Genomic DNA, 7,353 nt, shown 5'->3' with positions numbered 1-7,353 from the left:
GAGGTCAGAAAACTCGGAGTTCATGTAATTGAAACCGTAGAGTAAAGCTTCAGTTTCTTCTTGCCTCAGATCTTCTGGTTTTCATTCAACAAACCAGTTTTTTCCAGTACCTCTCATTTGCACGGGTCTGTACCGAGAGTCGAGTTTAGTTAGTAACCCCCTTCCTTGGTCAGTGTGTTGCGGACGGAAGCAGTAAAGGGTGGGAGAGGAGAGAGGACTTGACACAAAGCCTGGCCAATTTATAATAGACTGTTTATGTACTTGGATAATCAGCTTCTGCAACAGATTATGTGAAACACTTTGTTTGCTTGTATGGCGTTCTGGTCGCAGAAAAGATCTGAGACGGCTCACAACCGAAGCACGTCAGCTGGAGCGAGAAGAGCGGGTGGGTAGGTGAGGGGGGTCTGAGAAGTGATTCGATACAAGCAGGCAGTCCCTAGGGGCCAGGGATGGTTACCGTGAGTTTCAGGTTCGATTCTGAGGTTCCCAGCTCAAAAAACTCCGGTTGGAGGAGATAAAAGTCAGTTCTGACAGCAAACTTCGAGGACAGGGGCTTTCTGCTAGTCCTCAGGAGTAGACCGGTTTCCTGATGTGAGGTTTCTCAGAGTGAGACCAGGAGGGGCAGGGGCCCAGCTCCACAAACCCAAGCAGATCCAAACCAAATGCTTAACGGCTTCCTACCCCCATGAAAATGCAACTCTGTATTTTCTTTGGAACCTAAACGTTAAATGTCTGAGTATTTACTTTTCCCATGTCTGGCTGTACCCAAAGAAAACACCTAAAGTACCAAGAAGCGTGATACACTGAGTAATTTTGAAATAGCCCTTCACGGGGGACATTCTCGTCCAGCCTCTGGCTAAGGGTTGGAAGGCATCAGGTCAGCGCTGAGAGAGACCACAGTTTGTTGTTAACTGAAGTGCAGTCCGTATAGACTAGAAATTTTAGACGGCTGTGGAGTGTGAAGGGCCAGCAGGCAAAGCCAGGAACTTTTCTCAGGAAACACTTCGGGGTCCACCCCAGCCTTGAACAAGCCACCGCTTTATTCTACAGGGAGGGCTAGAGGTGATTTCATCCTGGAAGATTTTCAAAGGCCACCACCCCATGAAAAAATTCCAGCAATGCTTACATTTGCATGGCCAAAAAAAAAAAAAAAAAAAAAAAAAGCATGTTTCTCCTAAGACCCTAATGGAGACCAGTATACGTGAAGTCCCTTTATGCTTACCCTGACCCTTAGTCTAGGTGACATATTTCTTCTTCCTGTTTCTTGACATGGAAACAGAGGCTCAGACAGATTAAGGACTGGAGTCCCAGAATTCTGATCCCATTGAAATTTTCCATCAGTCACGTGCTATTACTCCCAGCTACCCGTGCTCAGTGATGTCATAGTGGAGCCCCGTGTGGAATATGAAGTAACAGGCTGTGTGCTGGGCGACAGCAGAAGTCACCTGCACCCCAGGAGCACACGCACCACAGCACTGTCAGCTCAGCCTGGACACAAACCGATGTCATTCCCAAGCCTCGCAGTGTGGGCTGGCCAGTCCTCACGGGGGTCAGAGTTCATCCTAGCTGCCCAAAGACCTCACCATCGACCTGAGCATTAGATTTTTACGGAGGGGAGTTCACTAGAGCGGGATCACACAGCAAGTCCTTGAACTGGGCATCCATGTATTGAAATTCACTCCTCCCTTTCCCTGTCCAACCCCTACCCTCTGCAAGAAGTCTCTACAGGTTTCTAAGCCGCTCCGCACACCTGAGACCAAGCAGGTGCTAAAGATAATGCTAAAAATATGATCAGACGAGTAGACCATAAGCCCTTTCATGTCGAGGATTAATTTGAAGGGATTTGTCAAGCGCAGAGGTCTTCTCCCGGCCTGGCGGAATCCAGACTCTCCTTGTACTGGGGTGGAGAATCCCCTTCCGAAATCGCGTCTTTGAACCAGGATGCAGCTCTCTCGGGAAGCGTTAAAAAGTTACGAGTCTCAACTCAGAGCCTGAACATGAAACCTCAGCCCTTCAACCTCACTTATGTCTTTTTATTTTTCTTCCCAGATTGCTGCAACCAAACGAACTCCATTGCTCCTAGCAGTGAATCCCAGAGGTGAGGCTTGAGGCAAGGATAAGGGAGTGTGAGAAGAGGCCCTTTATCTGGGATGAGAAACGTAGGATTGAAAACAGAGGGTGGTGATTCAATTACATATCATACGTTTCCTGTCCATTACAGACTAATGTCAGACAGTTCAAAGATTTTGCTTCTTAAAGCTTCGATTTCTATTTGTGGGCTGTTAGTGCTGAGTGAAATAAATATCTTCAGATTTGATTGCTTGTTATTTTTTAAAGGAGAGGTGCTTTTTTTTTTAAAGAATAGGTGAGTAGGTAAATGAGTTGAAAAGTTAGCTAAGGTACAATCACCCCTGCCAGGATGCATGTAAAACAGAATCCCAAGGAAAATCATCAGTGTCATTTGAAGCCGAGAGATGGAATGCAATTGCAAACAGCTGTGGTAAAGCCCTAGCTCACTGAGAGCTTAATACAAAGGAGGAGGAACATACCTTGTGAGCATCTGGCGTTGAGTCTCACTCTTGCCATTTTCTGGAAAGAAATCAAAAAAAGACCCAGCATCCAATGTCAATGTGTTTGTCCATCCTTACCCTAATTGAGATTTCTTCCAGGCTCCATTAGCCCTCAATCTGAGGATAGATGCTTATTTAGATTGATTGTGTTGCAGAGTCCAGACTGATAACGGGGACAAGAAAGATACATACCCACAGTCCAGTTTCCTCTGCATCTCTCATTAAGGGGGTGTTCACAGAGCCCTCCAGATACTCTCTTATAAATTGTTAGATTTCGGTTTCCCCAGTTAGGTGGAGGCTCCGAGTCAGCAAAGAGCCACATCTGCTGTTGACTGTGTCCCCTGGACCCTTGCTTATAGTAGGTGTTTGGCAATGTTTGCTGGAAGCTGTAGGCATGGTCTGGAGCAAAAAGTTCCTCCTCCAGCACGTGCAGACCAGGAGGGAGCCCTCCTTCCCCTCCACTTGTCTGAGCCTGGAACTGAACCTGAGCTTTTCCTGGTAGAAACTACATATCCTTCATCCTCTGTCTTCGAAGGCAAGTCTTGCTGTAAAGCTGATTGTCTGATCTGTTTCACACTTTTTTGGAGCTCTGGGCATATGACAGGTACTGGGTTAGGTGTTGCGGACAGAGAAGGAAGTAATGTTTGCCCCTGAAGAGGTGACTGTCTGGTAGGGGCAGCACCAGGCCAAAACCCAAACAAATCAAAACAAAGCACAAATCCAGACGATGACAAAATCGTGTGGCAAAACAGAGCCCGGAGGAAAGACACTTCACCCAGCCCTGGGGGCCTTCTTAGAGTCTCTTGATGCGTGGATTAGAGTGAGCTAGGCAGGGTTAAAAGTTTCCACTCAGCTGTTTCGCAGAAGTGTTTGGACATGTGAGCAGGCAGGACCTTTGAGTCACCTGGAGGACCGCCTGTGGCTTGGCTGATCAGCGGCCAACTGAATAACCTGGACGTGAGTAGGGGAGGAAGATTGGCCGTGGGTTTCCAACCTCTTCGTCAGCCAGGATACCGGCTCTATTTTGTTTTGTTTATTTTGTAATCGTCAGGGACTTCACATTTTGAAACCTGATGTCTGGCAATGAAAGTGCATGAAGCCAAACTAACTAATTAGTTTTTCTAATTATAACTTATCAAAACCACATGTTATCATATTACCTCCAATTGAAGCTTCTGATTATCACAGGATAGCAAGGAACACCATCTGGGGAGGAGGAAATTCCCTATAAATCAGCAAAGTGTTTTAACCAATTTGTACAGATTTATTGTGCTAAGATGTGATTTGCATCATTTTGTCTTTTAAACTTTATTTATTTTGAGAGACAGCGTGAGTGGGGGAGAGGTGGCGGGGTGGGGGTGGGGGTGGGCACGGAGAGGGAGAATCCCAAGCAGGCTCTGCACTGTCAGCACAGGGCCCGATGTGGGGCTCAATACCACGAACCGAGATCACGACCTGAGCCGAAATCAAGAGTCAGATGCTTTCCCGATTGAGCCACCCAGGTGCCCCTTGTTTTATGTTTTTTAAAGATATTAAAGTAGTAACCAGTTCTTTATTCTGGTAAACACTAGCCTTGTGAATCAGAGACTGTGTTGGAATATCAGAGAGTCTAGGGCAATTTCTGACTTTTTTTTTTTTTTTTTTTGCGAATGTGCTCACTTATTTCATTAAGTTTTTTGGTTGACGTAAGTCACTCTTTTTCCCATTCTACTTCACCGTGAAGCTTCCAGCTCATCACGGAAGGGATTCATGAACAGAAGTCATTGTCTTCAATAAGCTAGGGTATTCGAGGACCTAAAACATCAAGCTAAGAAAAAAAATAAAACAAATCCGTGGGTTCCTGATAATTATCAAGGAGCCCATCTCCTTACCTGGCCCTGGAATCTTTTATGAGGTGACCTGTAGGCACGTGGTCAGCACTCCAGGGCACGGGCGGGGCCGCTCTGTTCTTCCTGAAGCCAGGCCACCTCCCATCACCCACGGTTTCAGCTGCCTCCTTTATACTCTTCCAAATGCGCGCCTTAGCCCAGGCTTCTCTCTGGAACTCTCCTCCCAGATTTCCATCACCCATGGGACAGCTGCACTTAGGTCACCTGCAGAATCCGCAATCCACCCACAATTTACGTCGCCAGACTTTCCCATCCGCTTCTCAGATCTGTTTCTGCTCCCGCCTGAACCGCTTAGCTCAGAAGGCCGCATGCATCACCTTCGGTCCTGGCTGCGGGGCTGGGCTTTCCTAGAGTGCGGGCCTCATGGTCAGTCGCCCTCTCACTCTAAAAAGACTGTCACCAAATCCTGCCCGTGCTGCCTCCTGATTAACTGGGTTCAACGGCTCCTCCTGCTTCACCCCCAAGCCACCCTCTTGGCCCTGTCGCCCACGGTCTCCTGTGGGTATTACTGCAAGGGACTCCTTTGCTGTTCTCCCGATGCCTTCCGGCTGAACCTACCCTCCACGGCACCTGCAGACTTCTCTTTTAAATAGTGAGACCCAGTTGTATTGCCCCTCTCCTTCAAGGCTTTCCAAAGCGTCCTGTTGCCAGTAGGGTGGCCTACAAATTCCTTCGAATGGTATGCAAGCTCGTTCTCCATCCAGGAGCCACACTCCTCCAGGCTGCCCGCCCAGAATGCCTTCCCCTTCCCCGCTGTCATCCTTCAGCACCCAGCTCACGTGTCATCTCCTGCTCTGGGCCTCTGGGTGGAGAATCCACTGGAGCACATTTTACTGGAATTACTTGTCTGTCTCCTTGAAAAAAATGACACGCACCTCCAAGTCAAGAGAGGCGGCACTCTTCTGTGCCTTTCCTCTGTTCTCAACACGTTTGTGACTGATTAACCACGTAAAAATCTAGGCCACTGGTGCGGGAATCTAGAGACATCATAGGGATATGAAGCTGTCAGGCCTTCACCAGGGGGCCTGGCCACCCAAGCTTGGACAGTATCAATCTTAATTAATATTAAGCAATCATTTAAGCATCAGTCTTAATTAATATTAATCTTACGAATAGGTATCGTTTATTTCAGCTTGTGTTTAAACTGGGAAATAATAGGAAACAGACATTCAGAAGTAATATTTACATGGTGCCTCTGATACGTTGGGCACGGTTCTAATGTCTTTATTATGATTGTCTTCACTTTGCAGACATGAAAACTGAGCCTAAGCAACCATTTCCCCGAGATCACACAGTCGGTCTAAGTTGTGGTTTGACCTCTGAGAATCTGTCCAGAGTCTGTGCTCGTACGGACGACATAACAAGAGCTCCAGAATGATAATGGACAGAACAGCAGCTAACGGACCCTGAGGGCTTACCGTGTGCCACAAGCAGGTTCTGTTCCAAATGCTTTATGTGATTTCTCTGGGGGAACCCGGACCACTGAACCAGCTGCGCTTTGTTTTCCTCGTCTGCAAAATGGGATAATAGTGCCTCCCAACCTCAAAGGTTTACAGCGAGGATTAAATAGGATCGGACGTGGAAAAACCAGAGTCGGGCAGACCTGCCACTGAAAGGAACCGGTAATCACGCAACCCCAGGGCTCCTCACGGCTCTCAGGAGTAACGATGGGAGAGTAGAAACGACAGCCTGGCCGGTAGTGAGAGGGCCCGGTCCCAGGAGAGTCAGGGGTGTGAGTGAGGGTCACACCAGGGCACCTTGCTGGAGGTAAACACAGAGAAAGGGCTGACACTGAAAATCGGGCATCTGCTGTTTTACTGGGGAGAAAAAAACTTACCTCCTCGGGGGTGACTCTTCCCCGGATGTGGGCCCTGGCCCATTTGTTGCTGTGGCTGAAAACCTGTGGGTGGTCGCAGCCTCCCTAGCTCTGCTTTTGCTTCAGGGAAATTAGACTTTGGGTTCAGCCATCTCAGAAGTCCCGTCCAGTTCAACATTCTCTGACTCCACGGCGCCCCCTAGGTTCTGATTCACCAGGATGCTTTATTAGCCTGTCCTTCCTTGCCGTCCCAGAGGAAGGCGTGTCTTTCAAAGCCACCTTTCCTCCTGTGAGCCCATGGTTTCCCTCCCGCAGAGGGACTTGGAAGCCCTGTGTATCCCTCCCCTCTCCAATGGTGCACTTCCTTTGTCTTCAAACCTATAAATTCATGCCCCCTTAGTTACTTCCACCCATGTATACCTGCCCCTGAACTTAAGAACATTCCCCGCCCCCCCCCCCCCCCCCCGGGGCGCCTGGGGGACCTCAGTTGGTTAAGTGACCCACTCTTGGTTTCGGCTCAAGTCCTGATCTCATGGTTTGTGAGTTCGAGCCCCACATTCCAAGTTCAAGCTTGGGATTTTCTCTCTCTCCTCCCTCTCTGCCCTTCCCCCACTCTCCCTGTCTCTAGTCTCTCTCAAAAATAAAAAAAAAACATGGGGCACCTGGGTGGCTCAGTCGGTTGAGTGGCCGACTTCGGCTCAGGTCATGATCTCGCGGTCCGTGAGTTCGAGCCCCGCGTCGGGCTCTGTGCTGACAGCTCAGAGCCTGGACCCTGTTTCGGATTCTGTGTCTCCCTCTCTCTGACCCTCCCCCATTCATGCTCTGTCTCTCTCTGTCTCAAAAATAAATAAACGTTAAAAAAAATTAAAAAAAAAACTAAAAAAAACAAAAAATTATAAAAAAATAAAAAAGGAAAAATTTCCCCAAATCTACTTTCTCTGACCACCACCCTATGGCGGCTGTCTCCTTTACCTGCCCAGCTTACTGAGTGACCATTAGCTCTGTCCCCAATGTCTTACGACCTCCTTTTCTATTCCCTCTATAACAACTTTAGATAGCTCTCCTTGGCCAAAGCAGG

At 48.3% G+C, this 7,353-nt stretch overlaps 1 long non-coding RNA gene across 1 annotated transcript; it reads right to left on the bottom strand.

The window, feature by feature from the left end:
• Positions 1–233: 233 nt before the first annotated feature.
• Positions 234–2,312, bottom strand: LOC147581514 (uncharacterized). The gene is made up of 2 exons (XR_015249984.1): positions 1,223–2,312; positions 234–436 (listed from the first exon to the last, which is right to left on the bottom strand). It is a non-coding gene; the product is annotated as an uncharacterized LOC147581514 (long non-coding RNA).
• Positions 2,313–7,353: the final 5,041 nt, after the last annotated feature.

The sequence above is a fragment of the Puma concolor genome, chromosome B1, assembly GCF_028749965.1.
Source record: "Puma concolor isolate L17-30 chromosome B1, mPumCon1.1.hap2, whole genome shotgun sequence".
Taxonomy (NCBI): Eukaryota; Metazoa; Chordata; class Mammalia; order Carnivora; family Felidae; genus Puma; species Puma concolor.
The sequence above is the reverse complement of the archived record's forward strand: the minus strand, read 5'-3'. Positions and strand labels throughout refer to the sequence as shown.